The 27,905-nt window shown below is 29.8% G+C and overlaps 1 protein-coding gene across 4 annotated transcripts in view; it reads right to left on the bottom strand.

The window, feature by feature from the left end:
• Positions 1-27,905, bottom strand: part of LOC129962721 (uncharacterized) — a 191,985-nt gene that overhangs the window by 92,177 nt on the left and 71,903 nt on the right. The window contains exon 1 of one of the 4 annotated variants that reach the window (XM_056076666.1): positions 131-233. The exons of the other annotated variants lie outside the window; for them this stretch is intronic. The gene's annotated coding sequence lies outside the window, so the exon portion shown is untranslated. Of the gene's footprint in view, positions 1-130; positions 234-27,905 lie in introns of those variants that run through there. 4 annotated transcript variants of the gene reach the window in all.

Here is a 27,905-nt window from a genome sequence, read left to right as displayed (position 1 = left end):
TATACAAACGATTATAAAAGTTACAATCACAGTTTTCGAAATATTCATTATCTAAGAAAATTCCAAATTCAAATAACAGGATTTTAAAAAATTTACTAAAATATTAATTTAATTACAAATATTTTCCTACCCAGATTTTCATGCTTCCAAATATTTTGTAGGAGACTAATACAGACTTTATCTTAGGATAAATCGTAACAGTCGTGACCAAGGCTCTAAGTCCCCAAGGTGCACTAAACTATTTCTTGAGTTGCAATATTTCTTAGAACGTACTCAGGGTTCGTTTGAAAAGCAACCTGGCAACCAATGCATTCACGGATATTTCAACCAATGTCTATGACGCTGGGATCCCCATGCAAGCATCCAATTTCCCAAGAAGGGTTCTTCCTTCTTTACCGATTTCGGGGGGGGGGGGGAGAGTTACCCATTTCCCCAAATTTTTGGAAAAACTTCAACAGAAGTTTCTTGCATAGACTCTGAGTTTGCAGAAATATCTTTATGCAATATTCAGTACACATGAAATAAAACGTTTCCTAAAATCCAAGTAAATAATTATTTCAACATTTAGAAATGCTAGTTTTAAGTTTTAACCATGTTTTTTTTTAAACCGGAGAATAGATATTTTAAAAATATATCGTTAGATCCATAGGTATATAAATGGACAGAAATTTCATTATGGCAGATATCAGTCAAGCTGATAATAACTTTTTTCATTAGAACATGCAAAAATGAAGCATTTAAAAATTATCAACGTTTGGGATTATTACATTATGCAATAGGGATTGACACTACTATTAGAATTTGAAGTTTCAGAAGACTTTCGCACTCTCTAATTTTCAATCGCAATTTCTAAACAAACTTGAATAATTCAGAGAACATATTTCACTCTCATCTGCATTTCTAAGTGAAATGAAATATACTTGAAATTAAGTGCAAGGACTGAAGCTGAAAAATACATGGAAGCTACAAAGTGGAAAAAGACACAGATCATTCAAGAATCCCCCCCACCCGTATAGTTTACATCTTTCGTAAGAAAGAACTGAAAGCCCAGCTCTTGGTAAGAGGATGCAAGATTATACTTTGTAAGTCAAGTTTAAATATGATAAAACATAAATTATTTGCTTTCTGTTCAAATGTATGTTAAATCTTATTAGAATTGAGGGACTTGTTATAAAATATTACGCAGAAAGAAATTTGACAGTTTATCATAAGGAGTTATTTTAATATCAAACTTCTCCCATCAGATTTGTCTTTAGAATTTAGTAAAACTAATTACTAATAATAAATACGATTCACAGAATATTACGAAAATAAAGAGCCATACTATTGAATTTGAATTTTAAAAAATTAATATTAGAATTAAAGAAGGAAAAAACACCGCGTGATATTCTGGAATTTCGTACTAAATTTTGCAGGATTCGATACTTTCTATGCTTTAAAAAAAACTGATTGACAGAAAGATTGGGTATGGGGGCACAAGAGCAGATTTGACTATGATACACTATGAAATAAGTAAAAATACGGGTAAGTCTTTAGGTGACAATCTGTAAAAAACTTCAAATTTAAAAGATAGATCTATGCCTAAGATAAGGCAAGTGGACAAATAAGCAATTTATGACGAAATCTTTAAAATAAGATCCCATCATGGTAAAAAAATAAAATTCAACGCATTTTAAGAGTAAAATGAGGAAAAATAAAAGAAATAAAATTCTATGGAGTAGGCCTGAAAGGGCAATGAATCTACAAATAACGAATATGTTGATGACTGTATAATGACAAATTGATATTAAATACAATCTAATATAAAATTGATTACATTTTCCACACTGTCAATTAAAATGAAATTTTATCAAAATATAGAGGATATATTTTGGGCTGGCCAATCGAAAACATTAAAAATAGTAAATAACTATGGAGAATTCATCTCTTAAATAACAAATGTTTAATTATTTATATTAGAGAATAAAATGCTATTGATAATCATTAAAAAGAAGAAAATCCACATAACTTGCCAATCCTCCCCCCCTCTTTCAATATCTATATGCATCGCCAGTACATTGCTGCTAGTAACCAAGCCGAAAAAAGTAAACGAGTTAATACATTCTTATTTTAACATGTCATCTCGTAAAAAGAAAAAAAATATTGCGCATATCAATATACATACATTGAATATACATTAATATGCTTTCTTCCATAAGACTATGCAGAGTTAATATACAGCCACTGTACAGATTTAATATTTATCGATATATTTTGATTACAGGCTGATAATTCATTTCCTTTTTTTTTATTAAAGAATGGCAAGCACGGATATTAAAATGCAAAATAATGTATCATTTTGAATCAATTATTGAGGTTAGAATTGTTACGTAAGCATGTTGCCCCGCCTTTCACTTGTAACGCCCTCTAGCGGTATATGTAAAAAACCATCAGTCTTTGTAACATCATCGACCAAGCAGCAACGCCGAAAGGCAAGGCTCAATCCAACTCCCGAAAGCGGAGAAACAATAAAAATCTTAAAAATACAAAAAAGGTCCGTCATCATTATCGAACCTCTCCATTCTGGTCCTAGCGATCCGGAGACGAATTAGCGAAACTATGGAGAAAAATAAAACTCAAAAAGCCAAAGAGTTAAATAGAATCCGTGGAAGGATAAAGGCGAAACTAACAAGTGTTAAAAAGTTTGTTGAAAATAGTTCAACGGTTGAAGAAGAAAATAAATTCATATTAAGCTGTCAACAAAAGCTGGCAATTGTGGAAGAAATAAAACAAGAATTAGAAATTTTATTCAAGGATTATTTAGAAATCGACGAAGATGAAACGCTAAGCCAAAAGTGCGATCAAGAAATATTGGATATCGAAGAAGAAAGAAACGAATTAGAGGTAAGTTTGAAATGCTTACTCTCTAATTATAATGTTAAGGAAAATGTAATTCATAATATAAATGATCAAAATTCAAATTTGAAAGCTTTTATGAATCATTTTGAATTAAAAACGAAACTTCCGGAAATTCCCTTACCGCTATTTTACGGAAAAATGGAAGAATTCAGTAATTTCAAAAATCAATTTATGTGTCTAATAAACGATAATACCGAATTAACGAATGATCAAAAGTTATTTTATTTAAAAGCTGCCCTCCGTGGTGAAGCTAAATATATAGAAACAAGTGATGATACATTTGAGTCACTGTTTGCTGCTCTCGAAGAACGCTTTGAAAATAAGCGAGCAATTGTTGATATTCACATTCGAAATATGCTAAAACTAGAAAAATTAAATTTTGAGTCTGCAAAAGGCTTACGAAATATCACAGACACAATAAATAAAAGTCTGAGAGGTTTAAAAAGTTTGAATTTAGAATGTAATGACTTAACAAATGCTATATTAGTAAATATAATATTAGAAAGACTTGACAAAGAGAGTAGAAAGGCATATGAAATGTCCATACAATCAAAACAAATACCTTCATTGAAGGAGCTCTTGCAATTTTTAGAATCAAGAGCGATGGTACTCGATCAATTGGGAAAATACCCTACAAGTAACAAATTCCACAAGGAATTTCAAGGCGCAATAAATAAGCCGAAAAACTTTCATCTTAATGCGAATAAACTAAGTAATGTAAAGCCATGTATTTTATGTAAATTTGAACATCCTTTACAACGATGCTCTGAATTTTTAAAACTGAGTGTTTCTAAAAGAATCGAGCTTTTAGAAAAATACAACATTTGTAAGAACTGTTTGAAATTGCATAAGCCACCCTGCAAATCCACATTCCGCTGCCGAAGCTGTCAAAAATCAGGCCATAATTCTTTGATACATCTGGATCCTAAAAGTACGCGCCTTGCAGAGGTAACGCCCCCAGACGCGGGGGAGCAACTTTATGTAAACAATGAACCGTCTGGCTCGTCGAGGTTCCCCCAAAAACTGACCCCTGAGGCTGAGTCAGCGCTTGCAAGTAACTCGAAACTATCTTCAAACCTTCTATGCACGGCGCAGTTATTTATTGAAGACGCATTTGGTCAAAAAATAAAAATAAAAGCCCTGTTGGATTCAGGGAGTTCGGTAAACATAATAACTGCAGATTTGGCCAATTCTTTAGATTTGAAGCGGGAAAAGGTTAATGCATCCATCTCTGGTATTAACGGAGGAGAATTCTTCGTTAAAAATAAATTAACCACTACCATTTTTAATGAAGACAATGATTTTTCCAGAACTGTATCATTTTTAATTATGCCTAAAATAACGCATTTAACTCCTTCTAATGAAATTGATATCTCAAAAGTTAACTTCCCAAGTGAGATAAAACTTGCGGATGAGACTTTTCATATTCCTAGTCAAATTAATGCATTACTTGGATGTGAGTTGTTCTTTGATTTATTGAAGGCAGAAAAATTTAGATCATATGATAATTCACTCTTATTACAAAATAGTGTGTTCGGATATTTAGTAACGGGAACAATCAACGGCAAAAATTCTCATTTCTTTTCTGGATTAATTTTTGAAAATGATAATCTGGAGAATTCTGTTAAAAATTTCTTTAACTTAGAATCTTTTCCTGATGATAACACAGATGATTCAGTGGAATCAAAAACATATGAACAAACTTACTGTGAGGAACATTTTCTTTCCACTCATAAGAGGGATAGTACCGGAAGAAATAATAAATTACCAATAATTGAAGAAAAACGTTCTACACTAGGTGATTCAAAGGAGATGGTGGAAAGGCGTTTAAATTTACTTTGGGAAAGATTAGATAAAAATAAAACAATGGCAATAAAATACAAGGCTTTCATGGATGAATATTTCCAGTTAAATCATATGGAAAGAATTTTAGATTCTCCTGAAATTGCTAGTAGTGAACATTATATTCCTCATCATGCCGTGTTTCGCCCAGAAAGCACATCAACACCCTTGTGTGTCGTTTTTGATGCATCCGCAAATTCTAACAATGGAGTTTCACTTAATTCCATTTTATTGAACGGCGGAACAGTTCAACAGGAACTATTTTGCATCATTCCAAGATTCCGAACATATCAGTTTGCATTTAGTACAGATATAAAGAAAATGTATCGCCAAATTTTGGTCGCAGAAACAGATAGAGACCTGCAAAAAATTCTGTGTAAACCTAATAGATTTGCTCCTGTGGAAACATACAGACTACGGACTGTGACATATGGAACAAAATGTGCTCCATTTTTAGCCACCAGAACACTCAAGGCATTAGCTGAGAAAGAAAAAAGTGAATTTCCTCAAGCATCTGCAGCACTTCTTACTGATGTTTATGTTGACATTTTAACTGGTTCAATTAACTTACCAAAAATCAAGGCTTTACAACAGCAGTTAATAGAACTTTTAAGTAAAGGAGGCATGCTACTTCACAAATGGGTTTCAAACCATCCTGGATTATTAGAGAATAATCAAAACTTAAATTTTGAATTTTCAGACTTAACAGTTAAAATGCTCGGAATGCAGTGGCGTCCCACATCAGACATTTTCACGTTTGAAGTGACTGTGAGTTTGAACAACAATTACTCAAAGCGGGAAGTCCTTTCAGTCATAACAAGACTGTTTGATCTTTTGGGTCTTATCAGCCCAATTATAACCAGCGCCAAGATATTTCTTCAGAGACTTTGGCTACAAAGGCTAAATTGGAATGACCACAATTTCTACAGTCTGAAATTCCCCATAAAAAGGATGCTGTAGATTGTAATACCAATAATGACTTTATGAAAGAAGTTAAAACTCTTTGTGAATTGAATTGACTAACTAATATTTCTAATAATTTTATTTGAATATTTTAAATTTAAGTAACAACTATACTAAAATTGTAAGTTATCTTTTCAGATTTATTAATCATTTGAAGTGTTCTTCTAAAATGTATAAAAGGTAAGATAATAATGGAAATTCAAGCAGCATCCAACTTCATGGTAAGCAAGGAGCAACCTTCTGAATTTTCAGAGGAAATTAATTATTTGTCAAAATGGCAAAATTAACTAAATTAGTACAACAAGTTTGGAAAAATTAGAAACGTAATTATTTGAATAATTTACATCTTAGAAACAAATGGCAGTTTGATAAGAATAATGTAAATCTTAATGATATGGTTGTAATCAAAGATCCAGATTTGCCTCCATATAAATGGAGACTGGGTAGAATTCAAGAATTAATAAAAGGTTCAGATGGTTTAGTCAGAGTTGTTGTAATAAGAGTTTTCGAATGGTGTTATTAAAAGAGGTATTAGTCAAATATGTTTACTTCCAAAAAATTAATTGGATTTATATGTGTATATGATTGTAAATAATATATAGAGACTTTAACTCATTTGTATAAATGTGTATATATAAGAATTATTTCAGTACTATTTTGTGTAAATTTATATTTAAGAATTATTTCAGTATTTTTTTTAAATTTGTTTTTACATTTATTCATTTTTTGTAATAATTCTGTCCAATTTATTGTTATGTGTGAATTTCATATAGTGTCTGAATATTGAAATTGTGCAATTTCAAGGCGGGAGTATGTTACGTAAGCATGTTGCCCCGCCTTTCACTTGTAACGCCCTCTAGCGGTATATGTAAAAAACCATCAGTCTTTGTAACATCATCGACCAAGCAGCAACGCCGAAAGGCAAGGCTCAATCCAACTCCCGAAAGCGGAGAAACAATAAAAATCTTAAAAATACAAAAAAAGTCCGTCATCATTATCGAACCTCTCCAAGAATGATCTTTACTCGAAAAAAGTACACAAAATATTTAGAATCGCATAGTTTCCCAATCAAGTATGAAAGAAATCGGTTAAGATTGGTGGGGCAGATCAAAATGAAAATCCGACGTCAGATTCAAGCTGAGTTTTCAAAATTCATGCAAAGAGGATTCTTGCATACACGTATTGTAAAGCTCTTTTAAATGTAATATCTAATTTTCTTTTTGAAAATGCGCTTATTCACAAATTAAAATTCTTTAACTGTCAGGAAGACCATCAAATAAAAAAAAAGAAGATAATAATATAGTTAGATATATTGTAAAGAAGAAAAAAAAAAGATATAGAAATTATATATATAATGATATTTTAAAATCTAATTTAAACAATTAATTTCGTAATTTTTTAGCTTAATTTAGCCCATATTAACTTCATTCTAAAATATTCTTTTATTTCCAGATCCCATTCCATTTTTTCTATTTAATTAATTCAACAGAAGCGCTGTGGAAATGCTTGAAGTTGCACTTTCACAAGCTCTGAGTGAAGGGATAAAAAAATGGCAAGCCTAGCACATTCTTCTAAAAGATCCCTATGATTCCCTTGCCTCTGGTGGACACGTGTAAGAACTCCCTATCAGAATCTCATAAGCACTGGGAAAAGTATTTTCCCTCTCTTTTTTAGCTTTTCCTCATTTCTTGTTGTGTCGTTCTGTGTTGTACTCGTTGCTTCTGCTTGAGTAAAAAAATCATGCCACCCGGGATGGAAAAGATATGAAGTTAAAAATTCAAAATGTCTCTATTCGGCCACGAAACTGCCTTCAAAAAATTATGTTTACACACACACACACATTATAAAGCCTTCTGTTATCATTCTACAATCTTGAATTCTAGATTCATCATTCTAGAATGTAGAATCATTCTACAATTCTGAAATCTTGCAATTAAGCATTTGACTAAATTATTAAATAAAAAATTAATGAAAACATCCTTCTAAAATTTTTTATGTGAATTTATGCGTAACAATTTGAATAGCTTTAATGTTGTAAATAGAAGTACCAATGTTATTTTAAATAATATAATTTAGAGATGCACTCTGGTTCGCAAATGCCACTATTTCATTCGATAGAAATCTACTAAAGGGGAAAAAAACTTTTAAAGGAGGGTATAACATCTGTATGGAAAAACCAAACCGAATTCATAATGCGTTTCAAATGTCACAATAATTATACTACAGAAAATTGGATGCACGACTGCTTGTAAAATATATCAAAACCACAATTGGAAAGAGGAAAGGTCAGAGTTTATGGTCTATAATTTACTCTGGTTTGATTTCAGAAGCTTAAAAAAAATAATAATAAAGATTTTTCTTTTTCTTAGTGAAAAAAAGGGTCATAAAATGCAGTAAGCCTATAATGTAAAAAAGTAATTATAATGCTGGCCAAAATAACAATCAGAAAAAAGTTGTGGAAGCCAGTTGCAGAATTGCACCCTGGAACTGCAATTCCACAGCTGGCATTCCGGGGTTGTGGCGTCTGGACTGGGGTCGTTTCGAGTGCAGTGTACACAGATGGCGGAGAACAGCTGTGCAACGATACTTTAACAGAGTGATTTCTACACATAAAAGGACATTGCCATCAGCTAGTCGCGTAAAAGTAGTAGTTTACTTTCACAACAGGTAGTGAACTTGAAAAAGAAGAGCTAAAAAAATTTCATTGAGACAAGCAGTTTTCGCTAACCAGAGGAAAAGGTGGTTGAAGCAAAGCATGCTTTATTAGATGCATTAAAATTTTCACTTAATTTTAAACAAATAAGCTTCATTTACAAATTGTATTATAAAACTAAAATTCATTTCTCATAAAATTTTTCGAATAATGCATAAATAACTTTATTTAAAACAGGAATGATCCACAATACCATTCTGATCTGATTATTATTCAGGTGCTTCAATTATATTTAGCAACTTTTCAATCCCTAAATGTGATAAGGAAATGAATTACAATTTACTGAGACTTTAAAAGTTGTGCCGTAAAATTAATACCTACATTCAGAGGAGAATTTCCGGTATGGCAGACAATTCAACTGGGTTGAGAACGGGTGCAAGCAGGTCGATTAAAAATGTTATTATAGTATATTACCAAATAAATCAGTTATTTAAAAAAACAATTTATGAATTTGGAAATATTAGGATAATAATAATTAGTCAAGAATACTAGACCAGGTTCCTAAACTATTTCATTCTGTTCTCTACGCTATTAATCTAATAATATTTGTTAATAATTATCTTGTCTAATAATATTTTTAAACAACGACTGTTTACTTAAATAATAATATAAAATTAATAACAGCAATAATATAAAATTAATAACAGCAGTTAAATAATTTATTAACTTTTAAATAAATTATTTAACTGCTGTTAAATAAATTGCTGTTTAACGTGCACATTTGTGGATATACCGCATCATGAGTCATCATAATAAATAATAATGTACACATTTTCACACAGTCATTAAAATAAATTATGAGCTTAAATTAAATCATCACCTAAGTTAAAAATGAGCTTAAATATAAAACTAAATAAGTTAGGTTATTAAAAGAGGGGTGTCATTTTTTCGTAATGCCTAGAGAAGTAAAATGCCTAAATATGACCCTCTGTACTATATGTTTCCAGCAAATACTTCTCGAAACAGAATGTCTAACAGTTTCTTGAAGGGTGTATTTTTCACAGAAAAACTTTACAGAAATTTAGTTTCTAGTAAAGTTTCAAGTTGGAACTTAAAAAAAAAAAAAATGTATAAACATGATTATTAACATTTAAATAGTTGAAAACTTTTAAATAAAGTGGCTTTTTATAACTTTTTAATAACTTTTAAATACATTATGAATATTTTTTTTTCTAACTTGGTTTGCCTTTTCAGTCTACGCATAAAATTCAAACAATGTAACATATGCAAATTAAAAAATAAATTTCGAATAAAATTAATGCAAACAAATTAAAAAATAAATTTCGAATAAAATTAATGCAAACAAATTAGAAATTGCTTGCAAAATAAAAATTCGAAATTTTATACTAGAAATTTAAAAAAAAAAAAAAAAACATTTTGCAAAAATATTTTCTATAATCCATCAAATATGCAATGTTCTGTTTTCATGAAAATAGTGCTCAGATATTTCTCGTACAATAGTGAGTATTAAATATATTAATTTCTACAGTTTTGCTAGAAAATAATAATTTTACACTGTTATTAATATAAATAGCGATCAGAAAGTTTCAATGACATAAAAAAAAAGAAGAGTATAGTCGAGAACATTCTTACGATAATTTAAATTGATAGAGACGCAGATGACGAAGAAAAGTAAAAATAATAATAATAATAAAAGGCTTAAACTGAGATAAATCCGATAGAACAATACAAATTAAACTTGTATCAGCTTTTTACAATATCACATTTCATCTACAGAATTTTTTATCTTGTTATCTATGTATCTATCTAAAAATATCTGTTAAAAATTATCTGTTCAGGAATATCAATGCTTTTCTTTCAAATCATTTAAAAAATTTCAAAAAACTGAATTAACTATACGATAAGGCTTTTTACCAAATTCGATAAAATAATTAACATAATGCAGATGCTGTTACGCTTCGATCACTGGAGAGTTGCAGCATTTCCCACAAAAAGTTTTTCACTCTTTTGGCAAAATTTGTCAACATTCCAATCTCATAGGATTAAAAATTTTAAAATGTTTAATTACATACTACAATCGCAATCTGGTGGAGAAAATCTATTTTAATTTGTGAAATTTCACTTAATTCATTCACACTTAGAGCAATTTTTTAGCAGCTACAAATTGTTCTTTAAAAAAAATCGTTTACATAAAATCCACAAATATAAATTACAAATTAGAGAAAAATTATGAAATTTGGGCTGCAAAATTGAGAAGACCTAACCTAAGTTATACATAAATTCAGGTATCGGAAAACCTTCAATATCTTTCTAATAAAAATTTTTATTCTTAGGATTTATTTTTTTAGATCATTTCATCATAACATTCATGCAACTCTAAATTCATTGCGCACAAAATTTAAACTCATTTATTTCGTAAAAATCAATTGCCAAAAAATTAAGTTCCAGAATAAAAAAAAAAATATGCATAATTTGAATTAGAGTTTAAATTAGCGTTTTGAAGTAAGAATTAAAAATGAAGCAAAATAAAAAACAATATTGTTAAGAATCAGAAAATATTAAAATTTGATATTCAATATCGGCATAGGCAATGTTCAAATGGGCATAGAGAATTAAGGTCCTTTATAGATCCATAAAATATCATATATATCTCTAGATTATTATAAAAGTAGTTTTAATAAAACGAAGAATGTGTCATAAACGAAAACTTCTGACTGCATGACATTCTTTTTTGTAAGGAAATCCTGAATATTTTTCGATACTAATCAATACCGTGATATTCGATTCCGATTATATCTTCCAGCTGGGAATCAGCAATGAGCAAAAATCACGCAGGAAAACCTCTTCAATCACACATTTTTCTTTTCCCCGATGCAAACGGAAGATGCACATTTCCTGATCCATTTCTGCTGTTTTGTGAGCATTTTCAGAAAAGACTATAGAGTGAAATGTCAATAAGAAACCAGCGGAAGTGCTCTGCCTGAAACTGTCGCATCCTTCCTAATAAAGGTATTCTCTCGCCTCCCCCCACGTACACACATATGAACATTGTATCAGCAAGGTCGTGATTATCACGATTTCTCATAACTTTATTCCCAAAAATTTTATTTTAGATCTCAGATCTTGATTTTTTTTATTTACTTTTTTTTATGTAATTAAGGCTTCTATTTTATTTTCTGTAAATCAAGAAAATCGAGTATATTTTCCACCACGTAAATTCAAGTTTTAACACAATAGTATAATTTTAATAACAAAATCATATCATTCAACTAAATCATTGTGTTTGAGTTACCGCGTTCACAAAGTCTAGAAAATACAGTGGGACAGACGATCTGCCTTTTAAAGGATTTGGTTCATCATTTGATAAGGATCTACGCTTTCGTTGTTAAATCTGTGAACAAAATTTTATCCATTTAGCTGTTTGAGTTGTGTTGTTCACATGCTTACTTTTACTAGGCCAGCCAACCAGAGATATTTAATAGATTTTGTTCAAAATTTGTAAAAAATCTGGGTAAAGACCATTTACTACAATTCATTTTCGTGCAACTCAAAAGTATTTTTCAGTGTACTTGTTCAGAGACAGAAATAACTCTAAAAATGCGTTTTTCGGGTTTAAGGTGGTCTTAAATGCGAAGATGTATCAAAACCTCAAGATCGAAATTTTTCATATAATACTTTCTTTTTAAACACTTCCTGTACGAGAAAGTAAAATGGTTGGCTTCTTAGATAAAAACGCGCAAAATGAGGATTCAATTAAAAATCTAAATATTGTTCGTATGTAAGATACAACGTTTTAATTCAATAATAATGTTGCCCTGGGCCTAATAGCTGATGAATGATATTAAATCAATACATAATATATCAATCATAGAAACGAACTCAAGATTTCATTTATAAAAAACAGTATTTTTATAGAAATAAAGCAGAAAATCCTCAGTTTGGACAATGCCCGTACAATTGCATAACATGGAACAACCAAGTATAATAAGATGGAGCTCTATGAGTTCAACGAAACTGCCCCATGTAGAGTGCTCAACCGTTTTCGAGTGCCACGATTTCCTACGCTGAATGTTGAATGCAAATCGAAGCAATTACCATGCTGATTTCCCACACACATTTTTGCGGTGGGTTCTCACCAGGGAACCTTTTGTGGATCGTCATTAGCATACAAAATTTAGTTAATGATGGCAATAGACATTTCCGATAGATTTTATTTTTACTGAAACTGTACCCTTTGTATTAAGCAAATCAAAAAACAAATTTTCAATGTGCGAAAAGAATGTTTATTCTATTGGAAGCGCACAAAGGTATTTTGGCTGCACATTCGAAGAGAATTTTTAAAATTTCTTCCATCAGACATCTTTTTGTTTCGTTAAATCTTCAAATTATATTTAAGTATTAGGAACACTAATACTTAAGCATCATTAGAGTCATAAGAAGCAACAAAAAACGAGTTATCGAATACTATTTCTTCAAAGTGAGTTCCAGAAACTTGTAGAAAAAGGTTGAGGAGGTTGAAGAGGTTGAAAGAGGTTGAAAAAGCAGAATTTGACAACCTCTTCTCTGCGATATCTTACCCGATATGCTTTCTAATTTAAAGAAAATCGAATCTATTCAAAACCAAAGTGTGAAATATGAAAATGACTGATTAATGTTCAGAATTACGCCAACTCCATCTACTTCCATATTTACATAATCAGGGAAATCAAAAGAATTAAATATCACTTTAAATATTTCATTTTTTAAGAGAATAATATTCGTCTCCGATAGTGAATAAAATATTTTACATATTTATCATAGAATTTTCAGACGCATTTACCTCACTCTGTTGCATAGATAAATGATTATAAGATACTAATTATTTATTTTAATCTCAAGTAATAAATCTGTATTTAGCAAAATCATCAAGTATTGGCAAATTTACGTTCAATTAAAGAAATTTTCAAAAGAAAGTGAGAATGCGACTGGTTTTGATAGGAAGTAAATTCAATCAGGAGGAAGGGTAGTAAAAAAATTGATTCAAGAAAAGTTATAAGTAGGAACTGGAAAAAAAAAAATTCAAGAGTTAATTTTCATTTCGTACAAAACTAAAACAGCAGTGCAATCAAGTTATGTTTTACCAAAGTTTGCTAAATTCGAAGAATTCTTTAAAAAAATGGTTAACTCTTTGTGTTTGAATTAAAAAAAAAAAACTTTTTCAATAAAGCACTGTTAAATTTTCAGAACGATACCAGTAGAAATCGTTAGTCTCAGAAGTGAATGCTTCTAAATATAATTGTATATTTTTTTAAAAATTAATTTGGAAACTTAACTGAAAGTAAAACTATTTACTTTTGAATCCCAGGCATTGCTTAAGAACAGAAAACGAACATTGGATATGTAGGCTAATATGCACATATGAAATCAATCTATTAAATATCATTCAGCATTACTTGCATTTTAAAGTATTTCTAAATTCAAAACAATTATACTTTTAATAAGTCATCCCTGTGTTCAATGTTAGTAAGGCGACAATTCACAAAGAGTCGACAACTGTCATAAGTCCTAACTTTCATATCAAATTATTTTTTGTTAAACATTTTTCTTTCTATTTATTATCACCTTCTGTCCATCAAGAAAGAGTACAAATTTATGAAGGAAATAAAACAAGCAAAGTAAACAATTAATGTTAGTTCATTTGCTTTGTTATCTTAACGATCTATTTCGATGTTACACTATGGTTAACTTGGAATTATTCCATACTTTTGAGCTCTGTGAAGATGAAAAAGATATGCCAGTCAGAACTCACACTCGATTTTCTATATTAGAATAGTGTGAAGATATTTAATTCACGATAACGAATTCATTTTTATTCCGTTCATATAAAAATTAGCATCGGATATGAAATTTAAAACAGATATACTAGCTGCTATGCCACTACAGCTTTTAATGGGAATTAGGAAAAAAAATAATAATATTTAATACATTTTTAATAAATGAAATGTAACTACCTTGATATGATTTGCTTGATTATTATCTATTTTTAGAAAAACATTAAAGTTGCATGTTTCAGACCTTTTAATAATAAATGCACGCAGATGTCGCTTTATAGTCTGGTCCAACAATAATACGTTCCAACATGTCAACAGAATCCCTCTCAATGTTCGCGTTTAAAACAGACAATATTTTCCGTTTTCTTCATAGACCATGATCTTGTGCAAAGAGAAGGAAACATAATTAAATGAAAGAGGAAAGGTCATATGCTACAGTCATGTAAATGACCATGAGAAATTCATTCTTACCTTCGAAAGACGGATGTAATAAAATGGCCAATGAAATCGTTTAACCAACATCAACATAAGGACATTAAGCCCCAAATAGATTAAACCTGCGTTAATATTATATACAAAGCGTGTTTCAATGAAATCATCGTTAAATTTACAAAAATTTGTACAGAAATTCATCACAATCGTTTTATGGCAACATATTAAAAATTGAGAATTATTTAAATTAGAATCAAAATGATCAGACTTTGTTAAACCAGCACACGGTATTTAAAATTTGTTCTTAAAAATGCTCTGTAATTAAAAATATTAAAACTTCTCATATGATGTAGAAATAAAATATACCAGAGATGAATGGATTCAAGTCTTTTGTATCTAAAATTCATTTTTAACTAAATTATAAATTTCAGACGATAAAAGATTTAATTTTGTTCACCTAAAAAAAGAGCCAGGCGATGAAATAAAAAAAATTATTTTACCCGTTTTAGAAGAACTAATATAAATATTGACATGACTTTTAATAGATTGTCAAACCCCTTTACAAAGATATAAGAGCCAAATCCATATATTTAATGAGCCGTGTTTCATAACTTATATGGCTATTCCAAAATAACACTTCTTACAACCTAAAATGGAATTATACGAAAAATATTTAGTCTTATAGATAATCAAATCGCAAATATGAGGGTTTGCCAAAAATTCGTATGAATTAAATTTGTCCAGACTCATTCATAACATTCGACGTTTCCGAAAACTCACCAATTTCGATATTTCTCCAAAACAAATATCAGAAAGCATCCACAAAGATGGTGGAAGCAAGCGCATGGTCACGCGACTGCCAAATCCGTCCCCGCAGTGGAAAAGACGGATGCAATGAAGTGGAAACATATTCCCGTAACCTTGTCCCACTCGGAGAGAGAGAAAAAATGTGGGTCATTAGAGGTTAGAGACGCCGAAACCTTTGGCTTTGTGCATTGACCTCACGGATCGTTCATTGTTTCCCTCTTGCTTCTGCACAGGACGGGTTCTTTCTTTTTCCATTTCGTGTGAGCGGCCTGTCATCGGAGCGATTCCTGCTAAGGCCACAAGAAATGTGGTGTTTTGCTTGGGAGATCTGTTTACATGCTTTGACAAATGAGACTAGCTTGTGGCCACTGATACACTTTCTTTGAAGAAGGTCGTTGGTTACATGCAAATTTTCAACAAACAATGAAATAGGAACAAATAAGGTTATGTTTTCTATATTTTCATTCCTCATACATATACGGAAAAAGAACGTGCTTAGAATAAACTGGTTTATTGATATTTATCTTTTTCTCTTAACACATGACCTTAATCTACCAAATATTTGTTTTATTTCTGCAGGAAAGTTAAAACTGAAAATTAGTTCTCAAAATTTAAATATCCATTGAAAATTGCACATTAAGAATTTACCATGAACGCTTTGATTCATCCTTGCGCAGTGAATGTATTAAAGGAAAGCAAAAGGTTTTAAATTTTTCCTTTCGCCAGCATATTTTGGCGGAATAATTCTTTAACGGCATGAGCTGTTGCTTGTAAAGAAAATTTTCTTTCACTCACAAGTAATCTAATCGCTGTGTTATTTACAAGAATTACTAAGATATGTCTCAAATATATGGCCGACGATTCATAACAAATTGTAAAAGCAACTTTTTGTGTTTTCCATATTTCTTTCGTATGACTCATTTCACACTGCTGTAGTTTAGATTACTTATAATGAAGATATAAAGCTAGAATTAAGAATTCTCTTTTGTTGCAATCCGAATTATTAGCGCAACATAATTAAAATTCTTGATCAATCGTTAAAGGTTTAAAAAATATCAATTTTGCACAAAGGCTTACGAGATATTCGGTCGTTAAAAATAAGCAAAATTGGCTACCTTATTCCAAATTTCAATGCAATAATATAAAATTTTAATTGATTCATCAGTAACTAAGGGATAGTTATAATAATATAGTATAATGGAAACTACAGGGTGTATTAAAAAATGGGACCAATTTTAAAAATTATGTTGAAAAACCAATTTTAATTAGAGAAAACACGGTGCAAAAGGAACCGTTAAAGAATGTATCATGGTGAAACTGAGAAGAAAAGGGGAAAACGACATACAAACTACAAAAGTAAGTTATTTTCGTTTAATTAAAATTCATAAAAAAATAACCTAGGTGTACTTTCATGCTTTTTGTTAAATTGCTTACCAACAAAGTAATTAATATTAGTGCAAATGTATTTCTTAAGGATATTTTATAGAAAAAAACATGATTGTCAGACATTTCCACCGATTTCTTCACTGTCAGGCTTTATAAAATTTTAAAATTATTGAATCCGCAAATTTTATTTGGTGCCCATTATAGGCACACATTTTTTATATATGGGATTTTTATTAATAATTTAATAAATATGCACAAAAATTAATAACATTGCCGCAATTTACAAATGGTAAACAAAAAGTAGTACAAATTATTTTTTAAATGCAACTTAAATATATCATTGTAAACAATTTTACAATTTTTTTAAACGACAGGGAAAAAATTAATTTTACATACCCACTGAATAATAAAATCATCTACCCATCTATAACAGAGAAACCAACCCGAAAGCTTAAATATCAGGAGATTATGTTATCTTATATTCTTTTCTGAAATTTCTCTAAGTGAATGTCAATGAAGGTCTTTTTCTCTCCTATCAGAAAAGAAAATTCTCTTGGAAAGCTACGATGATAATTTTACTGATAAGTTAGCCATCATGTGTCCTCACATTGCAAAAATCTATTTCAGTCTCGGTGCAATCTCCCTTCAAGACATTAAAATAAATTTAATATGCAAATATATCAAAACAAAACTCTATAAGATTATCAGTTAACACACTGCGTATGGGTCACGAGATTTCTCGTTTTTAGCAGGCCGAACGTTGTGGCCGGGTCACAAGATGTGGTTTTTATGTTTTTTTTTCGGCTAAATCGATGCATAACCAACCAGAATATATATAACACATATTAAGGGCCACAAAAAAATCTGTAAGACATACGCCTGGGCCAGCACGTTTTTGGACAAACTTATACTTTCTAAAATCACCATAACTGCTATTTATGAAGCAATAACAGACGGGACACGTAATACGAGAAAACTCGTGAACGGTCCGTAACAGATGGGACGCGAAACACGAAAAAATCGTGAGCGGTCTTTAATGTCTTAAACAAGATACTGCTTCAAATCGTGCCGAACAGCATTGCACAAGGGAATATACTTTATCAAAGGTCACACTCTAAAGCCTTATTCAAGTCTGTGAAATAAATAATAGTTAAAATGTAAAAAAAATCTTATATAATAAATACGTATAAGATTTATATAAATAAATGTATAAAATATATAGTAATATTTAAGAATACTTTATGCAAATATATTATACCATATGCAAATTAAAAATGTGCATATATGCTCCCTATTGCTTGCCAAGGGATTCATATATGCAATTCTGTTCGCTTCTAGAACGTTAAAAAATGTGCATGCCCTAGGACAATGCCCCGTATGCAATATTTTAAAATTACGTTGCAAGCAAATAGAATTATGATTTAACCGAAATATCAATATAAACTGAGCGCAAGGATATCAATAGAAATACCCAAGTATTGTAAGAAAATTAGAAGAAATTTGGTAAGGCTGAGATGGCCAGATTGGAGAGTAATTGTAGCAATAAACTTTTCGGGTTTTTCACTCACCACAATTTTCGAATTACGAACACAGGTGCAAGGAATATGCAAAATTGCCAGGTCTCATTCATTCCTGTGGTGATAAATAGTTCTTTAATGACAAAGGTTACAAAAGGTTGTTCTGAAATAAATGTGAAACGCAATTTAGATGTTCAAAGTTAGATGCATCAGAATGAATAGTGTCGCAAATTCAGTTGTGAATGGGGTAAGATAATTTGATTAAATTTGTTATTTTTCAGGGCAATACTGCAAAACTATACACTCAGAATTTCAATAATTATACTATAGATAACTAGAAATAAGTTGCTTAATGCTGATGGTTTTGATGCAACATTGTTAACAGATTCAGAAAGAAAGAAAAGTTTTACAATATAGCAAAAATAAGTTTGCTAATCATAAAATTATATATTCATTCACTTTATCAATCCTTTGGACATTTATGAAGTCTAATAGTTTAAACTTAGGTAGAATATTTAATGGAAAAATTGACTAGATGAAAAGAAATTAATGCCTATTGGAAAATAATGCACTAACTATTTTTCTATATTGAATGGTATTAGATAAGAATTAAAACAAGTTGCAACTCACGCGCAACATGTATAAAAAGCAGAAGTCCACGAAGACTATATTGCAACAAAATATGAGATACCACCTGACTCAACTATAGGTGAATGTTAAAACGGTACTAAAATTATAAAAATAAAAAAAACGGCAGATATAATTACTTTGACTGTATTTTGTAATACAAGAAAGAAGTACAAGTTCAATAAAAATGCATTCCGATTTGACAATTAAGTAAAATTCCAAAGAAAATCATAAATTTCATAAGAAAATCATCTCATTTATTTTTTCATTTGGTCAGTTATTTATGAAACTAAATAGTAAGACCCTATTCAAATTTCCTGAAAAATTCTTCCAATAATACAAAATGTGTAAAATTCAATTAGATAAAGAGAAGATTATTACTGGAAATAGTAAGCTAAATTAATTTTTAATAATTAAAAATCTTACAATTCTGAACAGTCACGTATTTTCCCAAAATTTTAAAGTCAACCACAGTTTTGAACTTTTACTCTTTCAGCGAAGAAAGCCTCATTAATTTATCTGTTTATTCTTTCAAAGCCAGGTGTTTCCTTGCCAAAAAGAAAAACTACAAAGAAAATTTCATTTTATTTACTGAATTGTAGAGCAAGGCGATGTGAATAGGCATAAGTGCCTCGGAAAGTTCATAGTCTGGAAGACAATGCCTCCTATAACTGTCACACTAGGCAAACAAAAGCGGCGAGTTTCTCTTTATCGACCTTAAAAGAAAAATGATTGCTTTTAGGGATTGCACCAGAAGTTGCAATCACGTGTATAAACAGTGCAATAGCAGGGGTCGGGGGCAAGGTGGGTTAGTTGCTCTGTCAGATGTCTGAAAACGCGAGCTATTAAGAAACACACATGGAGCACGTACGCCATGATAAGGCTCCAGAATGGTTCTTCCCCGTTTTTGAATAATTCATTCTGATAAGATTCCTATAGAAAATCTAATATTAATGTAGAATCATAATTACTTACATAAGCGAAACGAAAAACATGTTTTTCTTCTGCACATAGTGAAAGCAAACAGCAATAAAAATACACTTTTTCAGAAGAAAAACATCTTTTCGAGAAATAAACAATTCAAATGAATACATGCAACTTATGTTTATAAAAAAGATAATTATGATTAATTGTAAAATTATCCGAGTAAGTGCAATTTATAAATATGAACAACACGAGAAATTAAAGATGTACTTGTTGGAAGAAAAATCACACATGGAACATTCTAAAAACATGAATTCAGTTATTGAGAAAGAAACTACTTTTTATTTCAAATTTAAAAGACAAGAACTTCAACTGAAAGAATTAATTTGAAATATATCCAATCTAGTAAAGAATTTCAGTCCTAGAGAAAAAATTTATAGCAATGTACATTCAACATGGCAGTATTTTTTAATGGCATATTAAATGGCAGTATTTTTGCAAAACCAAAATACAAAATAAACAAATATTTAATTTACAGAAGCCAAGAGGTTTTTTTTCTTTGTATTATAAAATCTATACAGACGATTAAAAAAAAGTCTTTTCAATGATTTTTTTTATAAGGAGGACCACTGAAAAAAAATGTTTGCAAACAAAATACGTGAGCTGGCAACTACACAAAGGCATAGGAGAAAACATGGTCTGTGTTCCAGGTTCTTTTATTTAATTGACCAAACTGATTTCATTTTAATCGCTATCAACAGCATAACAAAGCATCATATCGTTGTTATTCTCCGAATTACATGAACTATTTTAACATTGGGTCATGTCAATGAAGATTTCAATAGTGATCAAACTTTTCATAATTATTTCAAGAGGGTTCTTATATCAACACTACCTTATTTATGCGTATTTACAAATCATTTCTTATTATTATCATTATATAGTTCATTACAAATTCGTTTCATTTTAAAACACTTCCGTTAATTCGTCTTGTTCCATGTTTATAACGATGGAATTTTGAAAACAACTTTTTCATTTTCTTCATAATGTGTCAGAGGACAAATTTTCTACATTTGCGTGTGTTATAGATGATCATATACGATTTTAACATTCAGAAGTTAAAAGTCAGAACTCGAAAAATCTAATTATGTTTTGATCCTATACTAGTGCAACTGCCTAGTTGAGAATTTGAGGAAAGCAGATTTCAAAAATAAATATAATACAATAGTAAAAACTTTTGATGTATGGCACATAACTTTAAAAAGTTTTCAAAACCTTTTGTAAATTTATTTATTGCTTTCTTCGGCTTTCGCCACCCCTCGCCAGTCTGCTCGCATACATATTTCTTTCTGAAGTAAATTTCGCCGCTACTTAGTTAATTCGTGAATGCGTTCCGCCAAAGCCTTTGTACTTATGTCATTCTGTCGGTGATTGCTCCTTAATATTAGCTGTGCATTATTAAATGAAATCCAAATTTATCTAATTTTAGTTGAAAATTATCAGTAATTATAGAGATCAATTATCAGTAATTATAGAGATATAATTATAGTTATTGTCAAAGCGAATTAATTTTTAAAAAACTATGAGCGACTGTAAGACCGATAGAGAAAGTGATGCGTGACAAAAGAAAAATAGCTTAACCCTTATGTTCATTTTGTATAGTATACCATACATATAACTTTTTAAAAATATACTACCACTATAAAATAATTTTTAAATTAGTTTTATTAAACTATTACGCAATATTTTTATTACACGATTTTTTAATTTATTTTTTGATGTTTTTTATAGCGTAAAGAAGCTACCTATATACATTTTTTTTTTTTTTTTTTTTGCTTTTCTTCAAAAAAGCAATCTTTCCACGATAATGGGTAATGAAATTTTCATTTTGAATATGCAAAATTTTATCTCAGAATATCTTATTAAGTTGTTTTAACACATAATTATCTATAAAATAATTAAAACATAATTATCTTCAAATACATTCTTAATTTCTAAACACAGCAAAACATCGATTGTAGGTTTCGCATTTGCATATTGTCTACATTTAAACTTCATTTTATTACTGTCCCAATTCATTCGTAACTATGATAAAGTGCTTCATTAATAAATGCTGAGCTTTGGTCTGTCATGTCCTACCTTTTTAAAATTTGTTAATTTTCAATTTACAAACATTACATTTCCATTCCTATTAAGGGGGAAATTTTTCCTTTTGAAGCAAGTATCATGACTTCGGAATTATTCACAATCGATGAATTAATAAAAGAAATTGTTTGGCCCTACTTTTAACGATAATGAAGAATGTGAATAAATTATTACAACTTTCCTTTAAACTCCTCAATGGACTAAAAAATTAATTTCTTTTAAAACATTCCATTAACTTAATATGGAAAACATTCAATAAAATTCATTCGTTTCACAATTCTGTATTAATATAAACAGCCAATAGGTGACAAAATATTTTGTCTTTTACAGCCCACATAGCTATCACTTAGCTGCCTTTTTTCTCCCCACAGCATAATGATTTTGTTTCAGACTAGATTATCTGCTTTTTTTTTATGCTTTTTTTTCAGCATTTTTTTCCTTTCGCGTTTTTCCGTATTGTTACTCTTAATTGTAAGAAATTTGTTTATGACGACGCAAATGCCAGTAGAGACAAAGATAACAAACACAATTAGAAGCAATATTTATCATAATAAAGCAATATCAAAAACGCCTCCCTATTACCATTTAAGGGACATGACAATAAAGAAATTTGAAAGTTTTAATATTTCTTGATGCGAAGAAATATTAGAATTCTAATAAATCGTTCTGATTATTTCTAATTTATTATAAATATTCACAAATCGCAGAACAGAAAATTTTAAGAAACATGGGATCCAGACATTTTTTTTTTAAATCAGTGAATGGCAACAGTGTGAAACTGAACGGCCAAACATAATGATACAGAATGAAATTGTTGCATCCCTTCTCCAAGAATAAGCATACTAAAGGTTTGTAATAATATTTATAATAAAAAAAATGCTATTTCGACAACGAATCTTAATTTTTATATTAAGAAGGGAAAAGGGGGGCGAATAGCAGAAAATAGCTTTAGATTCGACTCTGCGTTTAAGTGATTAAATATGTGAAAAAATATAGAATATGCACAGTTAATAAAAAAAAATTAATACTGTCATATATGGTGCGCAGTAAGTTTAGAAAAAAAACGCAGACATTTTGTTTCCTATAAAAAATACTATAGAATGAATTGTTGAAAAAATTGCTATAGAATGAATTTCTTAAAAAAAAAAAAAAAAAAACACTATAGAATGAAATTTTTATATGAAGAAGGGAAAGGGGGGGGGCGAATAGCAGAAAATAGCTTTAGATTCGACTCTGCGTTTAAGTGATTAAATATGTGAAAAAATATAGAATATGCACAGTTAATAAAAAAAAATTAATACTGTCATATATGGTGCGCAGTAAGTTTAGAAAAAAAACGCAGACATTTTGTTTCCTATAAAAAATACTATAGAATGAATTGTTGAAAAAATTGCTATAGAATGAATTTCTTAAAAAAAAAAAAAACACTATAGAATGAAATTTTTATATGAAGAAGGGAAAGGGGGGGGGGCGAATAGCAGAAAATAGCTTTAGATTCGACTCTGCGTTTAAGTGATTAAATATGTGAAAAAATATAGAATATGCACAGTTAATAAAAAAAAATTAATACTGTCATATATGGTGCGCAGTAAGTTTAGAAAAAAAACGCAGACATTTTGTTTCCTATAAAAAATACTATAGAATGAATTGTTGAAAAAATTGCTATAGAATGAATTTCTTAAAAAAAAAAAAAAAAACACTATAGAATGAAATTTTTATATGAAGAAGGGAAAGGGGGGGGGCGAATAGCAGAAAATAGCTTTAGATTCGACTCTGCGTTTAAGTGATTAAATATGTGAAAAAATATAGAATATGCACAGTTAATAAAAAAAAATTAATACTGTCATATATGGTGCGCAGTAAGTTTAGAAAAAAAACGCAGACATTTTGTTTCCTATAAAAAATACTATAGAATGAATTGTTGAAAAAATTGCTATAGAATGAATTTCTTAAAAAAAAAAAAAAACACTATAGAATGAAATTTTTATATGAAGAAGGGAAAGGGGGGGGGGGCGAATAGCAGAAAATAGCTTTAGATTCGACTCTGCGTTTAAGTGATTAAATATGTGAAAAAATATAGAATATGCACAGTTAATAAAAAAAAAATTAATACTGTCATATATGGTGCGCAGTAAGTTTAGAAAAAAAACGCAGACATTTTGTTTCCTATAAAAAATACTATAGAATGAATTGTTGAAAAAATTGCTATAGAATGAATTTCTTAAAAAAAAAAAAAAAAAACACTATAGAATGAAATTTTTATATGAAGAAGGGAAAGGGGGGGGGGGGCGAATAGCAGAAAATAGCTTTAGATTCGACTCTGCGTTTAAGTGATTAAATATGTGAAAAAATATAGAATATGCACAGTTAATAAAAAAAAATTAATACTGTCATATATGGTGCGCAGTAAGTTTAGAAAAAAAACGCAGACATTTTGTTTCCTATAAAAAATACTATAGAATGAATTGTTGAAAAAATTGCTATAGAATGAATTTCTTAAAAAAAAAAAAAACCACTATAGAATGAAATTTTTATATGAAGAAGGGAAAGGGGGGGGGGGCGAATAGCAGAAAATAGCTTTAGATTCGACTCTGCGTTTAAGTGATTAAATATGTGAAAAAATATAGAATATGCACAGTTAATAAAAAAAAATTAATACTGTCATATATGGTGCGCAGTAAGTTTAGAAAAAAAACGCAGACATTTTGTTTCCTATAAAAAATACTATAGAATGAATTGTTGAAAAAATTGCTATAGAATGAATTTCTTAAAAAAAAAAAAAAACACTATAGAATGAAATTTTTATATGAAGAAGGGAAAGGGGGGGGGCGAATAGCAGAAAATAGCTTTAGATTCGACTCTGCGTTTAAGTGATTAAATATGTGAAAAAATATAGAATATGCACAGTTAATAAAAAAAAATTAATACTGTCATATATGGTGCGCAGTAAGTTTAGAAAAAAAACGCAGACATTTTGTTTCCTATAAAAAATACTATAGAATGAATTGTTGAAAAAATTGCTACAGAATGAATTTCTTAAAAAAAAAAAAAAAAACACTATAGAATGAAATTTTTATATGAAGAAGGGAAAGGGGGGGGGCGAATAGCAGAAAATAGCTTTAGATTCGACTCTGCGTTTAAGTGATTAAATATGTGAAAAAATATAGAATATGCACAGTTAATAAAAAAAAAATAATACTGTCATATATGGTGCGCAGTAAGTTTAGAAAAAAAACGCAGACATTTTGTTTCCTATAAAAAATACTATAGAATGAATTGTTGAAAAAATTGCTATAGAATGAATTTCTTAAAAAAAAAAAAAAAAAAAAAAAAAAAAACACACTATAGAATGAAATTTTTATATGAAGAAGGGAAAGGGGGGGGGGCGAATAGCAGAAAATAGCTTTAGATTCGACTCTGCGTTTAAGTGATTAAATATGTGAAAAAATATAGAATATGCACAGTTAATAAAAAAAAATTAATACTGTCATATATGGTGCGCAGTAAGTTTAGAAAAAAAACGCAGACATTTTGTTTCCTATAAAAAATACTATAGAATGAATTGTTGAAAAAATTGCTATAGAATGAATTTCTTAAAAAAAAAAAAAAAACACTATAGAATGAATATGCACAATTAATCAAAAAATTAACATCATATAAAGAATGTTGTAAGTTAGATTAAAACTTTGCTTCCGTTCTCGACTACAGCTCTCTGGAAAAAGAGCACCTGCTTTCGAAACTGTCCTATTAGCCATTTTCTCAAGCATTATATGCAATTATTTAAAGATGTTCAAAACCACAAACTTGAAGCGTGTCAGGAAGACTCAAGTGTTTTCGAGGGTTTGTTCAAAAGTATTTTAAAACACACGATCTTCTACTGAGGGGCGAAAAAAAATGTAAACAATAGAGATAGTCTAATCGCTGAAGTTGATACTTCCTCTTCTCCCTTGCTAATCAAAATTGTGGCGAGATGGAATACAAAAGCGGGACAAAAAAGTCGAAACGATTATCTATTCTCTCGTATCAGGTTCGCCATGAAAATTCTTGAGTAAATAAGAGAAAACGCATTTTAATCACGTTCTCCGAGATTGCGAAATCGATGGCAAATATTTAACATAAGGGATGCCATGATTTTTTTGTCTTATCTTTTATGATACGCGATATTAAATAGCAAAACATAATAAAAATAAATTTTATAAAGAACGCAAGAAGTGAATATTTAAACTAAATTCCAATCGCGATCTTAGGCCAGCAAAAGATACGCAGTTTACAGAGACAGAAATCCATTATTTGACTTACAAATAAAATGCTTCAACGAATGATCATAGGCACTTATTAAAAATATGTCATATCACTATCAAGTATAATTTAAAGTGCTCAGTTACTTGATTTTAACTTTTGATTTCGTTTCTTTAATCAATTATGAAGTTATTCCTTATTTGAAGCAAAACATAATTCAAGACATTTGTTACTATTATCCAAAATTATATTGTAGAGAAATAATTTTATTACTTTGAAATTCATTAAGATTATATTGTGAACTATTTACTGAAGCGTAATGTTACAACGTGTAGTTTTCTTCAACTATAATTATAACCATCCATTTCAGAAAGGAATAATGAAATGAGTTAGAAAAAATATCTATCAATTTTAATTTAGAAAAACAAATAAAAAAATTCGAAAATATTAAGACACGACAGGTTTCTGTCATCGAAAATTATATATCTAGATTTGAAAATCAATTATAAACTAGACGATTTTCACGGCGTGCATCGTAATAATAACAGTAAGTTAGTAATCTCAACCAATTTTGATAAACTACACTATCAAAACAAATGAAAGTAGTTTTTAAAAATACTTGCACAATAAATATAGTGCTTTTTGACTGATTAGCAAAATATACCAAGTGATGATTGAAATTAGCGAAATCTGTCCAGTTACTAATACTGGAAGCTGGGTCAAGTCTTAATTTTATAATGGCCCTCGAAAAGGGAAGGAAAAAGGGAGGCAGCCGATCACTGACGACAAACCTAGAAGTTATAAAAATTCAAATGATATAAAAATGAGCGAAATCGCGACAGTTATAAGAGTTGGGGAACTTTGTCACGGTTTTTCCTCCTAATAGAGAATGTCGAGGGAAGTAAGGGTTTAGATTTCCTTCGAAAATGGGAGGTGGTAGGAGATAGGTGACCACTGATGACATATTTAGAGGTCATAAGTTTTAGTATGAAATAAAAATTGGTGTAATCGGATCAGTAAATGGAGTAGGGGAACTGGTTCTTTGATGTTTCAATTTATTTTAAATAATTGAAAGATAGTAACCTGAAGTAGTATTGTATAACTGCTGTATCATAGAACAAATAAATTAACAGATGAAGAGGAAATATAAGGAGACAAAATACATTTAAAAATTCTGACAGCACGAAAACTTATTACATTCAAAAGGATTTGTTATAGCTAAATGTATTGATAATTATAAGTAAATACAAGCACATGGTTGACATTTTGGAATGTTCAATAATTGATTCTTCCGAAATCTCAGGCACGAACAGAAAATATTCCTTACATCCGGAAATCAACGGAAATCCTTGTTCTTCAAAATCACCGAATGCAATCAGCGGTTTCCTCCACACCAGTTTACTGTTTTCCACGTGTTCATACAATAAACGTCGAATTTTTGGAAACCAGATTAACGCTTTCGTATAATTTGTAAACAACGTTTTTCCCTCGATCGAACTTTCAGGAAAATGTAAAATGCCTACTTAGTTGAATCGGAAGCTAGCATTTAATACTGCAAACCTGCTTATATAAAGACAGATAATCAGAGAAATATACTAAAAAAATAGAGAAAGGAAAATCCAATTAATGCAATAGACGTAT

This window comes from Argiope bruennichi, chromosome 3 (genome assembly GCF_947563725.1).
Source record: "Argiope bruennichi chromosome 3, qqArgBrue1.1, whole genome shotgun sequence".
Classification (NCBI taxonomy): Eukaryota; Metazoa; Arthropoda; class Arachnida; order Araneae; family Araneidae; genus Argiope; species Argiope bruennichi.
The sequence above is the reverse complement of the archived record's forward strand: the minus strand, read 5'-3'. Positions and strand labels throughout refer to the sequence as shown.